Source organism: Pecten maximus, chromosome 3 (assembly GCF_902652985.1).
Source record: "Pecten maximus chromosome 3, xPecMax1.1, whole genome shotgun sequence".
Lineage (NCBI taxonomy): Eukaryota > Metazoa > Mollusca > Bivalvia > Pectinida > Pectinidae > Pecten > Pecten maximus.
Genome location: NC_047017.1, coordinates 33,368,987 through 33,388,968, shown reverse-complemented (window position 1 = coordinate 33,388,968; position 19,982 = coordinate 33,368,987). Strand labels below are relative to the sequence as shown.

Here is a 19,982-nt window from a genome sequence, read left to right as displayed (position 1 = left end):
GGACAACACTCCCACCTCCTCCCCTAGTTTACAGCGCAGTCCTCTGCCTGTGCTTCTGCAAGAATTGGAACATGTCAAGTTAGAGTCCAAGCGAAAAGCATTGGAGAAACGTATCCAGAGGCTACAGGTGACTACACGACCTGTGGAACGCCCACGAAGTACGACACCCATCAACGTGGTCACGCTAGATGAATACAGAGAAATTAGCTCTCCAGAGAAACATCAGACACCTGAACATTTAGAGAAGCTGAAGATCAAGCTTCCCGCAGAAGACTTTGGCTGTGGAAGGCAGAAAAGTCCCTGGAAGGCTAGAGGAAGTATCAGTGAAGCTTCAAATGTATTTAATTTCAATGAGGAACATTTATTTACCCACACAAAGTCAGCATTCCTGCTTCAGAATGATGGGTCGGTAGGTCAGTCCCCGAAGCGGATCCTCATTCCTCCTAGTCTTTCACCTGCACTGTCACCTGCTGCCTCTCCAGTCAAGTCTGTAGTGCACGCCAATATCCCACCCCAAACTGCTTCTCCAAAATTCTATTACAGTCCTGGGCTAAAATCCCAATCAGGGACACCAAGTCAACAAACCACCCCAGCTGTGTCCAGTTGTCGAGACAACTGGATTGCTTTTGACGACAACTGGGGATCACAGAACAATACTCCTGCCAAAATCCAGTCCATAACAGAAAGTGCCAAAGACTCAATTGATAAACAGTCATGTGTTCAAGGGAATAGTTACTCAGATTCTGAATCAGGGAAATTAAACAAAACTGTTACTGAGAATTCAGATGTGAAATTGAACATCCCAGATATCATTGAACATGCAGTGTGTGAAAGTGAACAAGAAGAAATCTTAACAATCAATATAGAAGAATTCAAAAATGGAGAAAAAGTCTGTAATATAAATGTATCAGAGTCCTCTAGCAAAGATATTGGCAACGAATCAAGTGAGAATGTGTCTGTAGTAGAAATTCCAACCAAGGAGACTGTGGCTGGAGATGTAGATATTTGTGGTGTGGACCAGGGAGTGGTCCAGAGCCAGCATGAAGGAGTGAAACTCTGTACCCAAGGAGGCTGCTTAGAGCCCACACACAACTATAACGAGGATACAGTGGGCAAAACTAATATTTTATTACACACCAGCACAGAAACACAGTGTTCAAATTTTCTCCCAGAAAATCAATCCCCAGATTTGGTTAGTCAGACAGACAGGAATGGTACCCAGGAAGCAGGCTTACCTGGCCAGCTGATTTCTTCTGGTGCTGATACAATCTGTAAAACCTTAACTGATATGACCTTTGACCCTGCTGCTGATTCAACCTCTCGGCCCGAACCTGGGGACAGCCAGGTTGTTGACAACATTAAATAAGAACAGCATTATTCCTTGTTAGCAGGTAAGACTTTTTAATATCAACGCTGCTTTGAGAATTTCTTGTTTATTATAGGTAGAGATATGTATTTTGTCTCAAGAGATTGCCAGCGCTAACGGCGTGATAGGGTCCTGGCATTATATGGTTTCTGGTGATGACAGATTAGTGGGATGACTGCTGACCTGTACAGAATCCAAGTGGGTGGACTGTCTGGAGAGCTGGCTGGGGATGATGATGAGGACATTGTCTCACAGGGCTTCTGGTTCTATACAGCTTCAGTTTCAGGCTCTGTCATATTTCTCCAACAAACAGATTTGGAAACATAGAAAAAAAGGGTCATATATCTCACGTTCTGTTATAATTTAGTTTAACCTGACTGTTGTTTCAGTCTTTAGATTATATCAGTTTTTTGGGACTCCTCCATCTATAACCATCTGCTGTTACCTGGTGACAATATCTCTGCAACTGCACATTTAATCTACTGCTTGGCATATTAAATTGAATTTTGTATGAATCATTGATGGAACCTTACATGGGACAACAATTAGATTTTGTACAGATATGCCAGCCTTCTGTCGGTGGCCTGATTCATATTTAAAGTATTTTATCATTTCTGGTTGGCTATAAAGGTTGCTATATCAGATATCTAGCAGTAACATCAGAAGATTTCTGTATTTGGGATACATGTGAAAAATGTTGTACAGGAGAAATTAATGCATGTTGGGGATATAGACTGGTCAATACATTTAGGATGGAAGTTGTTAGTCTTGTCAGGTTATTGGACACAAGGTGTGAACACATAGTACTGCTGTATTACCAGGGGAGGAGATTTGTGTTGTTGTGTGACTCATGTAAACATGTACAAGAAAATACCCACTAGTATGGTCTAATAGAGGGACCATTGTCTGTATATGGCCAGATAAATATCAAATACCCTACAAGGCCAGATAAAGCAACCCTTGACACTTTAAGGGACTGCTGCTCTGTAAGACCAGGTAAAGGGACCTTTTCCCTGTAAGGCCAGGTAATTAAAGGGACATCTACCCTGTGAGGCCAGGAAATTAATATATAAAATAAAGGAACGTCTATCCTGTAAAGCCAGGTAATTAAAGGGACATCTACCCTGTAAGGCTAGGAAAAGGGACCTCTGCCCTGTAAGGCCAGGTAAAGGGACCTCTGCCCTGTGAAGCCAGGTAATTAAAGGGACCTCTGCCCTGTAAGGCCAGGAAAAGGGACCTCTGCCCTGTAAGGCCAGGTAAAGGGACATCTACCCTGTAAGGCCAGGAAAAGGGACCTCTGCCCTGTAAGGCCAGGAAAAGGGACCTCTGCTCTGTAAGGCCAGGTAAAGGGACATCTACCCTGTAAGGCCAGGTAATTAAAGGGACATCTACCCTGTAAGGCCAGGTAATTAAAGGGACATCTACCCTGTAAGGCCAGGTAAAGGGACCTCTGCCCTGTAAGGCCAGGTAAAGGGACATCTACCCTGTAAGGCCAGGTAATTAAAGGGACATCTACCCTGTAGGGCCAGGTAATTAAAGGGACATCTACCCTGTAAGGCCAGGTAATTAAAGGGACCTCTGCCCTGTAAGGCCAGGTAAAGGGCATCTACCCTGTAAGGCCAGGTAATTAAAGGGACATCTACCCTGTAGGGCCAGGTAATTAAAGGGACCTCTGCCCTGTAAGGCCAGGTAATTAAAGGGACATCTACCCTGTAAGGCCAGGTAATTAAAGGGACATCTACCCTGTAAGGCCAGGTAATTAAAGGGACCTCTGCCCTGTAGGGCCAGGTAATTAAAGGGACATCTACCCTGTAAGGCCATGTAATTTAAGGGCATCTACCCTGTAAGGCCAGGTAATTTAAGGGACATCTACCCTGTAGGGCCAGGTAATTAAATGAACCTCTGCCCTGTAAGGCCAGGTAAAGGGACCTCTGCCCTGTAAGGCCTGGGAAGGGATATCTACGCTGTAAGGCCAGGTTATTAAAGGGACACGGTAAGGCCAGGTAATTAAAGGGACCTCTACCCTGTAAGGCCAGGTAAAGGGACCTCTGCCCTGTAAAGCCAGGTAATTAAAGGGACCTCTACCCTGTAAAGCCAGGTATAAAGGGACCTCTACCCTGTAAGGCCAGGTAATTAAAGGGACATATGCCCTGTAAGGCCAGGTAAAGGGACCTCTACCCTGTAAATCCAGGTATAAAGGGACCTCTACCCTGTAAGGCCAGGTAATTAAAGGGACATATGCCATGTAAGGCCAGGTAAAGGGACCTCTACCCTGTAAATCCAGGTATAAAGGGACCTCTACCCTGTAAGGCCAGGTAATTAAAGGGACATATGCCCTGTAAGGCCAGGTAAAGGGACCTCTACCCTGTAAAGCCAGGTAATTAAAGGGACCTCTGCCCTGTAAGACCAGGTAAAGGGACCTCAAGCTCTGCCCTGTAAGGTCAAGAAAAGGGACATCTACCCCGGTAAGGTCAAGAAAAGGGACATCTGCCATGGAAGGCCAGGTAAAGGGACCTCTCCCCTGTAAGTTCATGTAAAGGGATTGATACTCCTTGTCAATTCAATTCAATTCATTTCCAAATACTACATAGCATATAGGATTCCAAGATACATATATATCATATTAATATAACAAATGATGCATACAAAATAGCGGAGAACACAGACGAATTAATTCTGACTAATACTGAACCACACAAAAATTATAAAATACAGGTGACATGTCTATAGTATGCTAATTACACTCTGACTTTGTTGGCATCATATACAAGTCATATCTTGCTAACTTGCGAATTGCGCCAATATTATTGACACACATGTAATTGGATAAGTTTATACATTGATGGTTTGCGTTAGTAAAATGGTTTTATGTATTTTTTTCTTAAATCATGAAAGCTTTTGCATACTAGATTAAAATGATACTCGTCTTCTATATCTAGTTGACATTTAGTACAAAGTCTTTGTTCTCCTGGTAAGTGAACATATCTACCTGTCATGATAGCTAAATTATGAGCAGTAAGTCCATGTCCTTGTGAGGCCAGGTAAAGGGACCACCGGTACCATGTCCATGTAAGGCCAGGTAAAGGGATTGATACTCTATAAGGCCAGGTAATAAAGGGATCATTATCAAGTAAGGCCAGATAAATAAAAGGACTTCTGCCCTGTGAGGCAAGGAAAAGGGACCTCTGCCTAGGCCTGTAAGGCAGGTAAAGGGATCACCATGTCCTTGTAAGGCCAGGTAAAGGGATCGCCGCATCCTTGTAAGTCAGGTAAAGGGACCACTGTCCTTGTAAGGCAGGTAAAGGGACCACTGTCCTTGTAAGCAGGTAAAGGGATTGATACTCTATAAGGCCAGGTAATAAAGGGACTTCTTCTGCCCTGTGAGGCAAGGAAAAGGGACCTCTGCCTAGGCCTGTAAGGCAGGTAAAGGGACCACTGTCCTTGTAAGCAGGTAAAGGGATCATCACATCCTTGTAAGGCCAGGTAAAGGGATCGCCGCATCCTTGTAAGTCAGGTAAAGGGACCACTGTCCTTGTAAGGCAGGTAAAGGGATCATCACATCCTTGTAAGGCAGGTAAAAGGAGTGCCATGTCCTTGTAAGGCTTGGTAAAGATATATCAATGTCTGTACTTATTAGACCAGGTAAAGAGACCTTGCCTTGGTAAGGGACCAATGTCCTTATAAGGTCAGATTAAGGGAACACCATGTCCTTATAAGGCCAGGTAAAGGGATCAATGCCAAGTATTGCCAGGTAAAGGGATGATTGCCGGGTAAGTTCAGGTAAATACATTACATGGACCACTCTACATGTTCAGTTACCTGAACTTACCAGTCCAGGAATTAATGCCCCCTAATTAGACCAGGTTATAAAACCAATGTCAAGTTACATTGTAGAACAGGCAATTAATAGAGACCACTGTGTCTAATTATATTAAGGTCATGAAAACTTTTAAAGGAAGCACTATCCTATTTGAGTGAACATCCATATGATAAAAATTATATACCATCACTATAATGAGGTTGTATGTCTAGATCTGTTTATTTTTGTCAAGACTCATTAAAAAAAAAAAAAATTGACATTCAAGAAACCATTTGTTATTGATCTATGATGTATGAATATGTCACGTTCCAAGTGTTAAGGTTTGTTATAAGGAAAGAAATTGGAGGATGTGATAAAGCGATTTGCCCTGTTACAGGAAACAGAGAGTTATCTGATTTGTGGATTTCCTGTCTATGTTGTCAAGATCTGGATATTAATATCATTTATAAATGCTTTACTGACAAAGTCTGTGGTCTGTTTATTATCAGAAATCTGAATCTATAAAACTGTGAAACAGATAAATAACTGACATTTATGAAGTGTAATAAAGACTTAGTGGAATTCATTTTTGTGTAGAATTCTTAATTTAGATAGAGTAGAACTTGATTCCAAAAGATAGAAACAATTATGGCAACCATAAAGTTCTGTCCTTAAAAGGAAGTGCTGATCATAAAGATATATGTTGATGGGATTTAAATACTTGACAAGTGGTAATCTTCTCAGCTGATTTATGTGTTTATTAGATAGTCGTTCCTAATCTTCACTACTCCTGGTTCTTTACCAGTCGATTATAATGTCCATATGGATACCATACTTAACTGCTTACTTGACAATCATATTAAGTACTCTGTGTAAGGCCTGTAGATATAATGTTACCTTCTAAACCAAACCAATGCACAAAGTATTTTATTGAAATTTTACTGAAACAGGAAAGTGTAAAATAATCACTTTGTCTGTGTGCTTGTGTCTGACCATTTGTCTGTGATTATAGTTTGGGTTTCCAACCCCTGGTTAGATTTTAATTAGTCTATATTCACACCATCTGTAACATCACAGCACAAAAGTTGATACCTGTTATAATATATAGATTATTTGTCAAGTAGTAATACAGACAGAACAGACAAGTAAATTGTCGAATTTTCGAGGCAATCTGCCCCTTTATCAATTCAAGACATAAGTAAATTACAAATGATCATATATAGACATAGAACAGAGACACAAATATAATGGGTATAAACAACAATAGATATCGTTATGTTGTGAAAACGATCCCCTCGGTCGATAATTAATTCGCTGAGGGCCTATTATAATTAATCAGAAAACATCTTAGGTGGTGTACAGATGGTAAAAATAAATAAATAAATAAATTATAACTAAAAGGTTTAACAAAATAACGCAAGTTGAATCGATGTAATGGCAACACGTGCTATGTAGTGAATGTTTTTGTTTTTGTTTTTCTACGCGGTAGGTTCATTTCGTCCCGCAAATCTCCGCCCAAACAGCAGGTAGCAGTGACAATTTCGGATGGCAAATCCCATATTACTGACTAAAATTAGTTTGTTTTAACGAAATTGAATAAATATCTAAATGATATAAATGTATTTATGTAGAAATGCATAATTTAAGCATTAAAAATCAAACAGAATGGTGGTCGAAAAAATCCTATTTGGGTAACGACAACTGGGTCATGGCTGTATCAGGACGACTCGTCACAAACCAACAACATGTACTCACACAAATTATTCAGCCAATCAGCTGCTGTTTCATGCAAACCAAGTTCCCTAAGGAAAGTGTGTTTCTGAGGTCTGTAGGGGTTGGTCTGATTAATAAACATATGGAGTGGGTACTTCTTCTAAGCAAGACTAGAGAATAGTGCTATAAGGTTTGAAGAACAAACATATACATCCCTACTAAAAATAGGATGGCGTAGGACAACAGGTGGAAAAAGGCGGGAATTCCCCAGATGGGGGATCCCCCCGTCCGCTGTAAGGTCCTATGAGAACCCATGTGCTCCTATATGCTATGAACCTGTGCAAATTACATATTAATTTGTGTGTGGCGAGTACTTCAAACTATAATATGGAATAAATATTTATTCGATCATTTGAACAAAATTAATGATAGAGGCGACTAAATTTCCAGTTTTGACATATAGTGGGGAGTTTCTATTGTGAGAGTCCCTCAACTACGTAACATGTGGAGGATTATTTTTCATTCATGCCGAGTGGGTAGCTGGTTGATCCAACGTCATTCCCTATTCAGGTGTTGCTGATCATCCCAACCCCTGCAGTGGTCAATGGGGATCACCTGCGTGTTATGTATATATACATGTATTTACATTTAGGTCCACAGTCTCCCATTACCTGAATGGTAATCTGGCTGCATCTGTGTCTGTGAGCAAATGGATGTAGCTAGTATATCACATGATGTGATTGTTACACCATTTTGATCATCATAATAATGTGCTAATTAAAGGATGAATCAAACGCAGTAAGGATTCTGATTGAGAACAATTACCATGACGTCATTTTGTTGGTGCTATGTTGAATTGATCTTTACTGAACTGCATGTTAGATGGGTTGTGAATCACAGAAATGAATTTGATTTAAAGTTGCTATTCTTTCAAGTGAGCATATACAGTGAATTGGATGTAAGATTTCCTGACTTTGTGTTGGTCAAAGTTTAAATACACACATTGTACGATTTCAATCAAACTTGGTATGAAGGTGTATCATGGGACAACAATCACTTCCATGAATTAGGTTTCACATTTCAACAAAATGGCTGTCAATTCCTGTCCTCTGATTGGTCATGATCAGAATTAAAGCAATTGTCCAATTTTGATGAAATTTGTTGTATATTGTAGAGGTGTAGAATGGCACTACAGAAACAGTTGTGTTTTTTTGTGTTTTGGTGCCAAAATGAAAAAGTGGCATTATCTGTGATTTCATGTAATACAATATTTGCATGGGCAGGGGATCTTGATGACTATGTCCTTGTTTGAACCTTCAAATAAACCATGGTGATCCATTGACTTCAGGGCATATGTCCAAGTGCTTTGGTAGCCATCTTTTACCTTAAAAGATTTATAAAACTGACAACATATATACATGTCTGCCACTTTATAATGATTTGCAAGTGGTCTGTTAACTTATGATTTTTTTTCCTGAATTATTTCTTAGGGGTAATTTAACTTTGGAAACTTTTGAGAATGATTTAATTTGTTTCTCCTAAAGATCTATTAGTGGTCCATTAGCTATATATATATTTATAGCTACCTGCCAAGCGTCATGGGTTATTGGAATTTTCCCTCTCAGTTTGAATTTAACATTCAGTGTAGAAATAAGCATCGAGATGTGACTGTCGATCGTGGAATATTTACTATATTTCACCAGATCCAACAGGTCAATGTTTAGTTTTATGATTACATACTGACATAGTGTACTAATACAATTTACAAATTGTTTTAAGGTTATAATCTATATAAAATGCTGACCTTATTTAACATTAACATCAAAGAAATTTAAATCTCAAATCATGCTTTTTCAATTTAAGAAGGGCGAGACAATTAAATTTATATATGATTTGGGAGGTTGAAATCAATGGCAATTGTAAACAAGTTAGACTGTATGGCCTACATTCTCTATATTAAAATTATCAACAAAACAGCTTTATAACTGACATGTTTAAAAAAAATCAGAAAAAAAGATTTAAAGGTTATTAATGATCTGTTGATGGTTCATTAGTGATCTGTTAATGGTTTATTATTGATCTATAAGTGATCTGTTAATGGTTTGTTAGTGATCTAGTAGTGACTTGTAAGTGATCTGTTAATGGTTTATTATTGATTTATAAGTGATCTGTTAATGGTTTATTAGTGATCTGTTAATGGTTTATTAGTGATCTATTAGTGATTTGTAAGTGATCTGTTAATGGTTTATTAGTGATCTATAAGTGACTTGTAAGTGATCTATAAGTGACTTGTAAGTGATCTGTTAATGGTTTATTAGTGATCTATTAGTGATTTGTAAGTGATCTGTTAATGGTTTATTAGTGATCTATTAGTAATTTGTAAGTGATCTGTTAATGGTTTATTAGTGATATATTAGTAATTTGTAAGTGATCTGTTAATGGTTTATTAGCGATCTATTAGTGATTTGTAATTGATCTGTTAATGGTTTATTAGTGATCTATTAGTGATCTATTAGTGATTTGTAAGTGATTTGTTAATAGTTAGTGATTTGTAAGTGATCTGGTAATGGTTTATTAGTGATATATTAGTAATTTGTAAGTGATCTGTTAATGGTTTATTAGTGATCTATTAGTGATTTGTAATTGATCTGTTAATGGTTTATTAGTGATCTATTAGTGATTTGTAAGTGATTTGTTAATGGTTAGTGATTTGTAAGTGATCTGGTAATGGTTTATTAGTGATATATTAGTAATTTATAAGTGATCTGTTAATGGTTTATTAGTGATCTATAAGTGATTTGTAAGTGATCTGTTAATGGTTTATTAGTGATTTGTAATTGATCTGTTAATGGTTAGTGATTTGTAAGTGATCTGTTAATGGTTTATTAGTGATCTATTTGTAATTTGTAAGTGATCTGTTAATGGTTTATTAGTGATCTATTAGTAATTTGTAAGTGATCTGTTAATGGTTTATTAGTGATTTGTAAGTGATCTGTTAATGGTTTATTAGTGATCTATTTGTAAGTGATTTGTTAATGGTTAGTGATTTGTAAGTGATCTATTAATGGTTTATTAGTGATCTATTAGTAATTTGTAAGTGATCTGGTTATGGTTTATTAGTGATATATTAGTAATTTGTAAGTGATCTGTTAATGGTTTATTAGTGATATATTAGTAATTTGTAAGTGATCTGTTAATGGTTTATTAGCGATCTATTAGTGATTTGTAATTGATCTGTTAATGGTTTATTAGTGATCTATTAGTGATCTATTAGTGATTTGTAAGTGATTTGTTAATAGTTAGTGATTTGTAAGTGATCTGGTAATGGTTTATTAGTGATATATTAGTAATTTGTAAGTGATCTGTTAATGGTTTATTAGTGATCTATTAGTGATTTGTAATTGATCTGTTAATGGTTTATTAGTGATCTATTAGTGATTTGTAAGTGATTTGTTAATGGTTAGTGATTTGTAAGTGATCTGGTAATGGTTTATTAGTGATATATTAGTAATTTATAAGTGATCTGTTAATGGTTTATTAGTGATCTATAAGTGATTTGTAAGTGATCTGTTAATGGTTTATTAGTGATTTGTAATTGATCTGTTAATGGTTAGTGATTTGTAAGTGATCTGTTAATGGTTTATTAGTGATCTATTTGTAATTTGTAAGTGATCTGTTAATGGTTTATTAGTGATCTATTAGTGATTTGTAAGTGATCTGTTAATGGTTTATTAGTGATTTGTAAGTGATCTGTTAATGGTTTATTAGTGATCTATTTGTAAGTGATTTGTTAATGGTTAGTGATTTGTAAGTGATCTATTAATGGTTTATTAGTGATCTATTAGTAATTTGTAAGTGATCTGGTTATGGTTTATTAGTGATATATTAGTAATTTGTAAGTGATCTGTTAATGGTTTAATAGTGATCTATTAGTGATTTGTAATTGATCTGTTAATGGTTTATTAGTGATCTATTAGTAATTTGTAAGTGATCTGTTAATGGTTTATTAGTGATTTGTAAGTGATCTGTTAATGGTTTATTAGTGATTTGTAAGTGATCTGTTAATGGTTTATTAGTGATTTGTAAGTGATCTGTTAATGGTTTATTAGTGATCTATAAGTGACTTGTAAGTGATCTGTTAGTGATTTATTAGTGATCTGTTAATGGTTTATAAGTGATCTATTAGTGATTTGTAAGTGATCTGTTAATTGTTTATTAGTGATTTGTAATTGATCTGTTAATGGTTAGTGATTTGTAATTGATCTGTTAATGGTTTATTAGTGATCTATAAATGACTTGTAAGTGATCTGTTTATGGTTAGTGATTTATAAGTGATCTGTTAATGGTTTATTAGTGATCTATTAGTGATTTGTAAGTGATCTTTGTCAGTGGTTTGTTAACTCATTTGCATGTGAAATTTGACTATTGTCAACTCATTCCAAAATCATGGTTTCAACATGGTTTTATTTGTTAACATAGATTTGTTCCTGGATTTGTTTTGTATGAGAATGGTCAGATTTTTGTACTGAGGCTCTGATCATGATGTACTGATGATGCTCATTGCACTAGATAAAAGATTATCTCATAGGTACTCAGTTATCAGGTATATGTACTTCAGATATACTCTAGAGGTCAAATATTCATACAAGGAGTCATGGGCCCATGTTGGACGTGTGGTTAAGGTGTCCCGACACTTTATCACTAGCCCTCCACCTCAGGGTTGTGAGTTCGAAATCCACGTGGGGCAGTTGCCAGGTACTGACTGTAGGCTGGTGGTTTTTCTCTGGGGTACTCCGGCTTTCGTTTCCTCCACCTCCAAAACCAGACACGTCCTTAAATGACCCTGGCTGTTAATAGGACTTTAAACAAAATTAACCAAATTAACCAAATAAATACAAGGAGTCATTATAGTTATACATTTGTTGTGTATTAATAAGATGTATATATATATTAGATGTTGTTTGTATATGTGGATACTAGATGTCAGATATTGTTTTACTATAGATATCTAATATTTATATGAAAGGAAAGATATGTATTAGAAATCATATTTTATCATAGAAGTCTTCAGGAGAGACATGATTTATTTTAGTAAGGCAAAATATCTTTTTTCTGGAGTCAGATATTTGTAGTGGTTGTCTGTTTTATACATTTAGTTTACTATAGATCGAGCGTATCATTTCAAGTTAGAATTTTGTATTGGGAGTCAGAGGTTTCAGAGATGATGTGAGGTTAGATAAACCCAGCTGTACAATGTTTATGACATTTTTATATCATGTGAAGTTCTGAGGTTTGTGTGCTATGATTAAGATGTCAGAACAGAATTACTAGTTTTTTAACAGATACCTAACTGATTGCACTGGGTAGGATTTAAAAAAAAATTAATTACCAGAATAACTTCATTATTGACACACAACAAGCCTGATAAATAATATGTCCATAATTTAATCAAAGAGAATTACACGAAAGTTGTTTATATATAATACCAGTTAGATTCCAGTAGATACTGGAATGAGCATACCAAGGGCAGTAACTCTTACTTGTGTACCAATCCCCCATCACGCCACAATGTCATTCAAGCTTATATTTGTATGTTGGTTGTATGTTTTACATATATTTCCAGACTTAAAATTCTCAAACTTTTTTCTTGTGTTTTTGATGTTTTACAGTACAGACAATGTATTTATAAATTGACTGTGAAGCGATACTATTACTGTGGATAACATTTTGACTGATCTGCTGATCAGACGAGTGAATACATGTATTAACAGGAGTAGAGTGCTGTGATAACCACCAGGGATCAAACCCATGACCCTTATAGCTTGTCAGTCCACCACTCTGATCAATCAAGCAAATTAAAGGGAAATTTCCTCTAACATGAGGCTAGAATGTGACTAATACACGTAAAAGGAACAGGTTGTTGTGGCTTAATGTACATAATGTACATAGTGTTAAATTAAAGCTCTGTCACTCGATCTGCTGATGTTCAAGCATGCTCCTTTGGTTCCAGAGGTAAGAGTCATGGATAAAAACATCAAAGGTCATCACTGGTTCAATACTGGTCTAATCATTTGGCAGCCAACTAAATACCCACAAAGGTCTTGTGTATCTTGGCAGTAAAATACTTTGTTGAAAGAGGGAGGAATGTGTACATGTGTAACTGCAGCATGCAGGCCTGGGCTGAGCACCAGTGGCCAGGTAGCGCGAATGGTTTCGAGAATCTGTCTAGAGGTTCTGGTGTTTGAGTCCCGGTCTGGTCAATGCCTTTTTTCCTGTCCTATTACATTACTATGTGTACAATACTACTCCTGTATTTTTAAATGTGTGTGCCTCAAACCACAACATCAACCCAGGAGCTGTATCATACTCATCAACAAATATAACTGAAAAGAAAGTAGTGTGCTTCTAGGGGATCAAACCGACAACCCTTGGATTGCCAGTCTGCTCCTAAGCTATACACCAATCAAGCTAAAAGGAAATTCCCTCAGGTGTGAAGATAGAAGGTGCCACATGGACTAGTACATTTTATATGAACATTATATATAATTTAAACCTGCTTCATATACTCAGCAAAAGGGTTCAGCAACTTAGAACTACATTCTGATTTATTTTTATTACCTCAAACATATTTGTGTTTGTTTTACCGGTACGTTAAGTGAAGTATAATAACACTTATTGTAAAAAAAACACTTTGACAGCACACCTGATTCAAACATACATGTAAATGTCATTTGTATGATACATCTTTGACGAATATAGGGGATCAGTGTGAATGTATCAGAGGTGGTTTACAAAACATCATTGGCCTGAATGACTGAAATGGTTGATGGGCCATAATACAAGGCAACAAATTAAAAAACGTCAAATGGATTGACATCGAGGCTTGATAGAAAACCACCATATCATATGACTGTTGGGGTGCATGTTGTCGGTAGGTCTATAATAAAGGTATCATTTTTCACTTGCATGTTCATTGTTCAACAATTTCATGACCGAGGACACTTTATCAGATCCATCTGGACATCCAATTCAAGGAAAATATGACAGCACAACAGGACTGTTTTATTGTACCAAAAATTGCTGATGATCTTCACAGAGCTGCAGAATCATCTACACCCCACAAGATTGCTTGGAAGATGTCTGGTGACCAGCGTTTGTTGACCCAAAGCCATTGGCTAAATTGTGTCTGTTGGGTAACAACACCATTGGTGGGTCCAGTATCAATGGAACAAGGTCGTTTTTAGCAATGAACCACTCTTCAATGTCCAGTTTGCTGACAGAATGAGTCGTGTGTAGAGACATCTTCAGGAAAGTTGTTATGCTAGCTGACATCATTAAGTACCATCAGCAGTGTGAAGGTATGGGAAGGGATAATTATATATAAGCTGCTAGGAAATGACTGATTTAGTGACAGGAACACTAACTACATGGAGGTGCTGTGGTGAAATTTTTATTCTGGTGTTTTGATGTACTGTTTATTCAACAATTCATGGAGATAGTATTTCAGCAAGATAACACTCAGCCGCACACTGCTCTTATACAAACTGTTATGTCAGAACAATTATTATTATGTGGATACACATGACTGGACTGCAAGATCACCAGATTTATCAATTGAACATGTGATCTCTTGGCCATCATGTTCAACAGCGCCGTGATGTCAATTTGGTTTACGAACTAACACAATAGTACTTCATTAAGAATAGCATAAGGATTAGAATTGTCGATGTCAGACACTGCTCGTGATTTGAAGTATGAGGTGGCGTTGTGAAGCTGTAGTGGCGGCAAATGGAGGACATATTCTTCTTATTTATCTTTGGCATGTTACTTACACCTGTTTAGCTCGATGTAATTTCACAGCAAAGAGCCATGCCAGACACTACTGAAAAAAAACTGGCTGAATTTGATTACTGAGACATCCTTACTGCCATCGATACAAAATGAATTTTATTGCTATTTATAACTGATATTTTCTAAAATCAGATGCATGCTACACAACATTTTTTGCTCAGCAAATAGTTTTTATCATTACATGTATATATGAAGTAAAATCTACAGACATAATATCATAAAGCAAATAAAAATATATTTTAACTAAAAAGTCACGTTGAAAGAATTATACTTTTATGAAATAAAGACATATTCAAGAGAATGCTGAAACAATTCCTAGATAAAGGGGAAGCAACTCCTTGTAACAGTTTGGTCGTTCATACCAATGCTTAGTGCTGATCTTGAGGCAGACACTAAACGGGAAGGAGGGTTCCGATCTATATTAAGTGTGGTGGCAGGGTCAATACTGGTGTAACAATACATCACTGTTGGGAAATGGGGGACAATGGCATTATGACTGTGGCAGATTCCACTGTATCAGTCCTTATTGGGTAACCGAAGAATTGAAAAATAAACATTGAATTCAAAAATGGATTTCTGTTGGACACGCGTAGAGCACACTTTAATTTGTGGACAGAAGGGGAGTATTTGTGTAGCCTTTATTCCTGGCCCAGTAAATACAAGTGTATACAGAATTAACCAAAGCAAACACATCTAACCGAATGAGTATTGATCTGAAGAGATGGAACCAGTCTATGATTGGCCTGGAGCTCTGTATAATCAGCTATACAATGTTTCTCAATGGAAGCAGTTAGCCTGACAGATCCATACTGTAGGTTTATAGACAAATCTATAAGTTATTACTGCTACAAAAAGATTCCAGCTCACAGAATGAAACACAGTATATCACTTAATGGTGGTTAAAGTGTTGGGTGGGGGTGGTAGATGAGGAGGAATTAGGACTTTTGATGAATCATTTGTACTTTAGATTTTAGTAAGTTGGCAAAAAATTAAAAAGGTATGGTGCAACCTTTTTTGCATTGCAAATATCCTCCCACAAAGTTTGGAGTGGATGTGTTACGCTGGAATCGCCTTGTGTAGACTGTCTCTCCCTCTTGTCTTATATGTAGAACATTCATGAGCTAGAACATCTCCTCCTTAACTTTAGGTTCAATGTCAGTAAAAGCTTAGTACATTTATATCCAAGATCAGTAAACCATACATAAATATATATTCTGGAGTATTACGATGGTTACAGAAGTAATATTTCTATTCTGGCTATAAAATCTGTAATATTTCACCCATATGTCTTCAAGCGGGTGTAGAAGTTGTAAAAGGGGAAATATAAAAACTACGCCGGACATCACCATGGTAACTAGAAGAAAGACCTCTGATTGGTCAAAATGTTGGCTGCATCTGCAAAATCCTTTCTGGACAATTTCTGCTAAACTTACATACTAATGTTATTTTAATGATGGCATCAGTTAGTGCCAATCAGATGTCACTAAATGGTGGTAGCTATATATAGACTATATAGAAAAACAGGTTTGTATTTTACCCTCTAATTTGTGAGGATATCTTTATCATGTATTAGCTTGTGATTGTGGTAGATTATCAGTATGTTAATAACTTGCATCAATAGAGTGAATTGGAGTCTGATTTTTCTTCATCAGTGGATAAGGAACAATTTAAATTGTTGAAGTCTTCGTTGTTGGTTTACATGGTATTTGAAGATGATATGATTTATCTGACAGGGTAAGGTGAGTTTATGATATTTGTTTGAAGATATATACATGTACAATATTTGTGATTGATTTCATTCAGGGATTGTGGTTTGTATGATATTTGTTTGGAGGAGTTTGTTGGTTTGTATGGTATTTGTTTGGAGGAGTTTGTTGGTTTGTATGGTATTTGTTTGGAGGAGTTTGTTGGTTTGTATGGTATTTGTTTGGAGGAGTTTGTTGGTTTGAATGATATTTGTTTGGAGGAGTTTGTTGGTTTGTATGATATTTGTGTGGAGGTTATGTTGTTTTTTTGACAGTTAAGTGAGAAGTTGGTTTATGACATCATTGAAGAAGTCAGAAACCCTATCATTATAACAGTGTACGTGGCTCAAAGCATGTGATTTCCCATTGTTTCTGTATCAGTTGGCTCCAAAATCAATATTCCTAATGAGAACTCTATGTGTTCTTGGCCATTCATTGTGCAACCAGGAAATGCTTAAGACCAGGGTTTTACTAGTTATGGACTTTCATTTCCGCTAGAGATCGCAACACAGATAGAAGTAAGCTGGCTGTCACTAGCTGCAGTACTGCCAGCAATATATTATCGGTACACCTCAAAATAGACATGTCTCCAAGTCACTTAAGGAGGAACAGTCCGACTTTGTCCCAGGCCTTAGGTTTGAAGCACGGAGATCAAATCAGTTATTATGTTCCTGCAGACACTTTGGTTGGGATAATTTAATATGTCCCAGGTCTGGGTTGGGAGCTTGGTTGGGATAGATTAATATGTCCCAGGTCTGGGTTGGGAGCTTGGTCGGGATAGTTTAACATGTCCCAGGTCTGGGTTGGGAGCTTGGTTGGGATAATTTAACATGTCCCAGGTCTGGGTTGGGAGCTTGGTTGGGATAATTTAACATGTCCCAGGTCTGGGTTGGGAGCTTGGTTGGGATAATTCAACATGTCCCAGGTCTGGGTTGGGAGCTTGGTTGGGATAGATTAATATGTCCCAGGTCTGGATTGGGAGCTTGGTTGGGATAATTTAACATGTCCCAGGTCTGGGTTGGGAGCTTGGTCGGGATAGTTTAACATGTCCCAGGTCTGGCCATGGGTTGGGAGCTTGGTCGGGATAGTTTAACATGTCCCAGGTCTGGCCATGGGTTGGGAGTTTGATTGGGATAGTTTAACATGTCCCAGGTCTGGCTTGGGAGCTTGGTTGGGATAATTTAACATGTCCCAGGTCTGGGTTGGGAGTTTGATTGGGATAGTTTAACATGTCCCAGGTCTGGCTTGGGAGCTTGGTTGGGATAATTTAACATGTCCCAGGTCTGGGTTGGGAGCTTGGTTGGGATAATTTAACATGTCCCAGGTCTGGGTTGGGAGCTTGGTTGGGATAATTTAACATGTCCAAGGTCTGGGTTGGGAGCTTGGTCGGGATAATTTAACATGTCCCAGGTCTGGGTTGGGAGCTTGGCTGGGATAATTTAACATGTCCAAGGTCTGGGTTGGGAGCTTGGTTGGAAAAGTTTAACACGTCTCAGGTCTGGGTTGGGAGCTTGGTTGGGATAATTTAACATGTCCAAGGTCTGGGTTGGGAGCTTGGTCGGGATAGTTTAACATGTCCAAGGTCTTGGTTGGGAGCTTGGTAGGGAAAGTTTAACATGTCCCAGGTCTTGGTTGGGAGCTTGGTTGGGATAATTTAACATGTCCCTTGTCTGGGTTGAGAGCTTGGTTGGGATAATTTAACATGTCCCAGGTCTGGGTTGGGAGCTTGGTCGGGATAGTTTAACATGTCCCAGGTCTGGCAATTGGTTGGGAGCTTGGTTGGGATAATTTAGCATGTCCCAGGTCTGGGTTGGGAGCTTGGTTGGGATAATTTAACATGTCCAAGGTCTGGGTTGGGAGCTTGGTCGGGATAGTTTAACATGTCCCAGGTCTGGGTTGGGAGCTTGGTCGGGATAGTTTAACATGTCCCAGGTCTGGCCATGGGTTGGGAGCTTGGTTGGGATAATTTAACATGTCCCAGGTCTGGGTTGGGAGCTTGGTTGGGATAATTTAACATGTCCAAGGTCTGGGTTGGGAGCTTGGTTGGGATAATTTAACATGTCCCAGGTCTGGGTTGGGAGCTTGGTTGGGATAATTTAACATGTCCCATGTCTGGGTTGGGAGCTTGGAGATCAATGTATATCTGCTTTTATGTCCCAGGCACTTTAGTTGGTACAATCTGACACGTCACTCCACGAGAGCTTCTGGGTGAATCTACATTGAGTTTTTGTCAGGCGTATGTATGCATATGGAGGATAAAGGGCTATATTGTTAACTATAGCTAAATAGGTACAGAGGATTGAGGTAGATTTGATGTTTAATTGTCTGCTGAATATTTAATGTGACATCCTTGTTTCTGATAGGCATCACAGTCATGCTGTATTGTTAATTAGTGTTTAGCATGAAAATTCATTTCGCTACACCATAACATATTGTTATCATGTTGAGTTATAGTATTAGAGTTCACCAAGTACAATACTGCATAACACCAGCCCTCACAGCTATATTACCTAGTACAGTAGTCTGTAATACCAGCCCTCACAGCTATATTACCTAGTACAGTAGTCTGTAATACCTGCCCTCACAGCTATATTACCTAGTACAGTAGTCTGTAATACCAGCCCTCACAGCTATATTACCTAGTACAGTAGTCTGTAATACCTGCCCTCAAAGCCATATTACCTAGTACAGTAGTATGTAATACCAGCCCTCACAGCCATATTACCTCGTATAATTCTCTGTAACGCCAGCCCTCACAGCCATATTACCTACCTAGTACAATAGTCTGTAACGCCAGCCCTCACAACTATATTACCTATTACAACAGTCTGTAATACCAGCCCTCACAGCCATGTCACCTAGTACAAAAGTCTGTAATGCCAGCCCTCACAGCCATATTACCTAGAACAATACTCTGTAACGCCAGCCCTCACAGCCATATTATCTAGTACAATAGTCTGTAATGCCAGCCCTCACAGCCATATTACCTAGTACAATACTCTGTAACGCCAGCCCTCACAGCCATATTACCTAGTACAATAGTCTGTAACGCCAGCCCTCACAGCCATATTACCTAGTACATTAGTCTGTAACGCCAGCCCTCACAGCTATATTACCTAGTACAATAGTCTGTAACGCCAGCCCTCACAACTATATTACCTAGTACAAAAGTCTGTAACGCCGGTCCTCACAGCCATATTACCTTAGTACAATAGTCTGTAACGCCAGCCCTCACAGCCATATTACCTAGTACAAAAGTCTGTAACGACGGCCCTCACAGCCAGCCACCATGTTGTGCTGGTTAGAAGTCTTATGTGTCCGTATGAATAAAATTATGCTTAATCAAGTGTATGGAGATATATACTCGTGTGACCTGAGGACCCTGATCTTTATTTGTCATATGTGTTTGTATAGATACAGGCATTGATGTACATGTACTACTGTCTATTCTTAATGGCAATGTCCCTGTCTGTGTCCCTAACTGTGGTGATATAAAATACTCTGTGAA

At 38.0% G+C, this 19,982-nt stretch overlaps 1 protein-coding gene across 14 annotated transcripts in view; it reads left to right on the top strand.

The window, feature by feature from the left end:
* Positions 1–1,307: 1,307 nt before the first annotated feature.
* LOC117323954 (protein stoned-B-like) overlaps positions 1,308–19,982 on the top strand; it is a 45,525-nt gene continuing 26,850 nt past the window's right edge. For all 14 annotated transcript variants that reach the window (XM_033879514.1, XM_033879511.1, XM_033879510.1 and 11 more), the window contains exon 1: positions 1,308–1,391. The gene's annotated coding sequence lies outside the window, so the exon portion shown is untranslated. The remainder of the gene's footprint in view (positions 1,392–19,982) is intronic.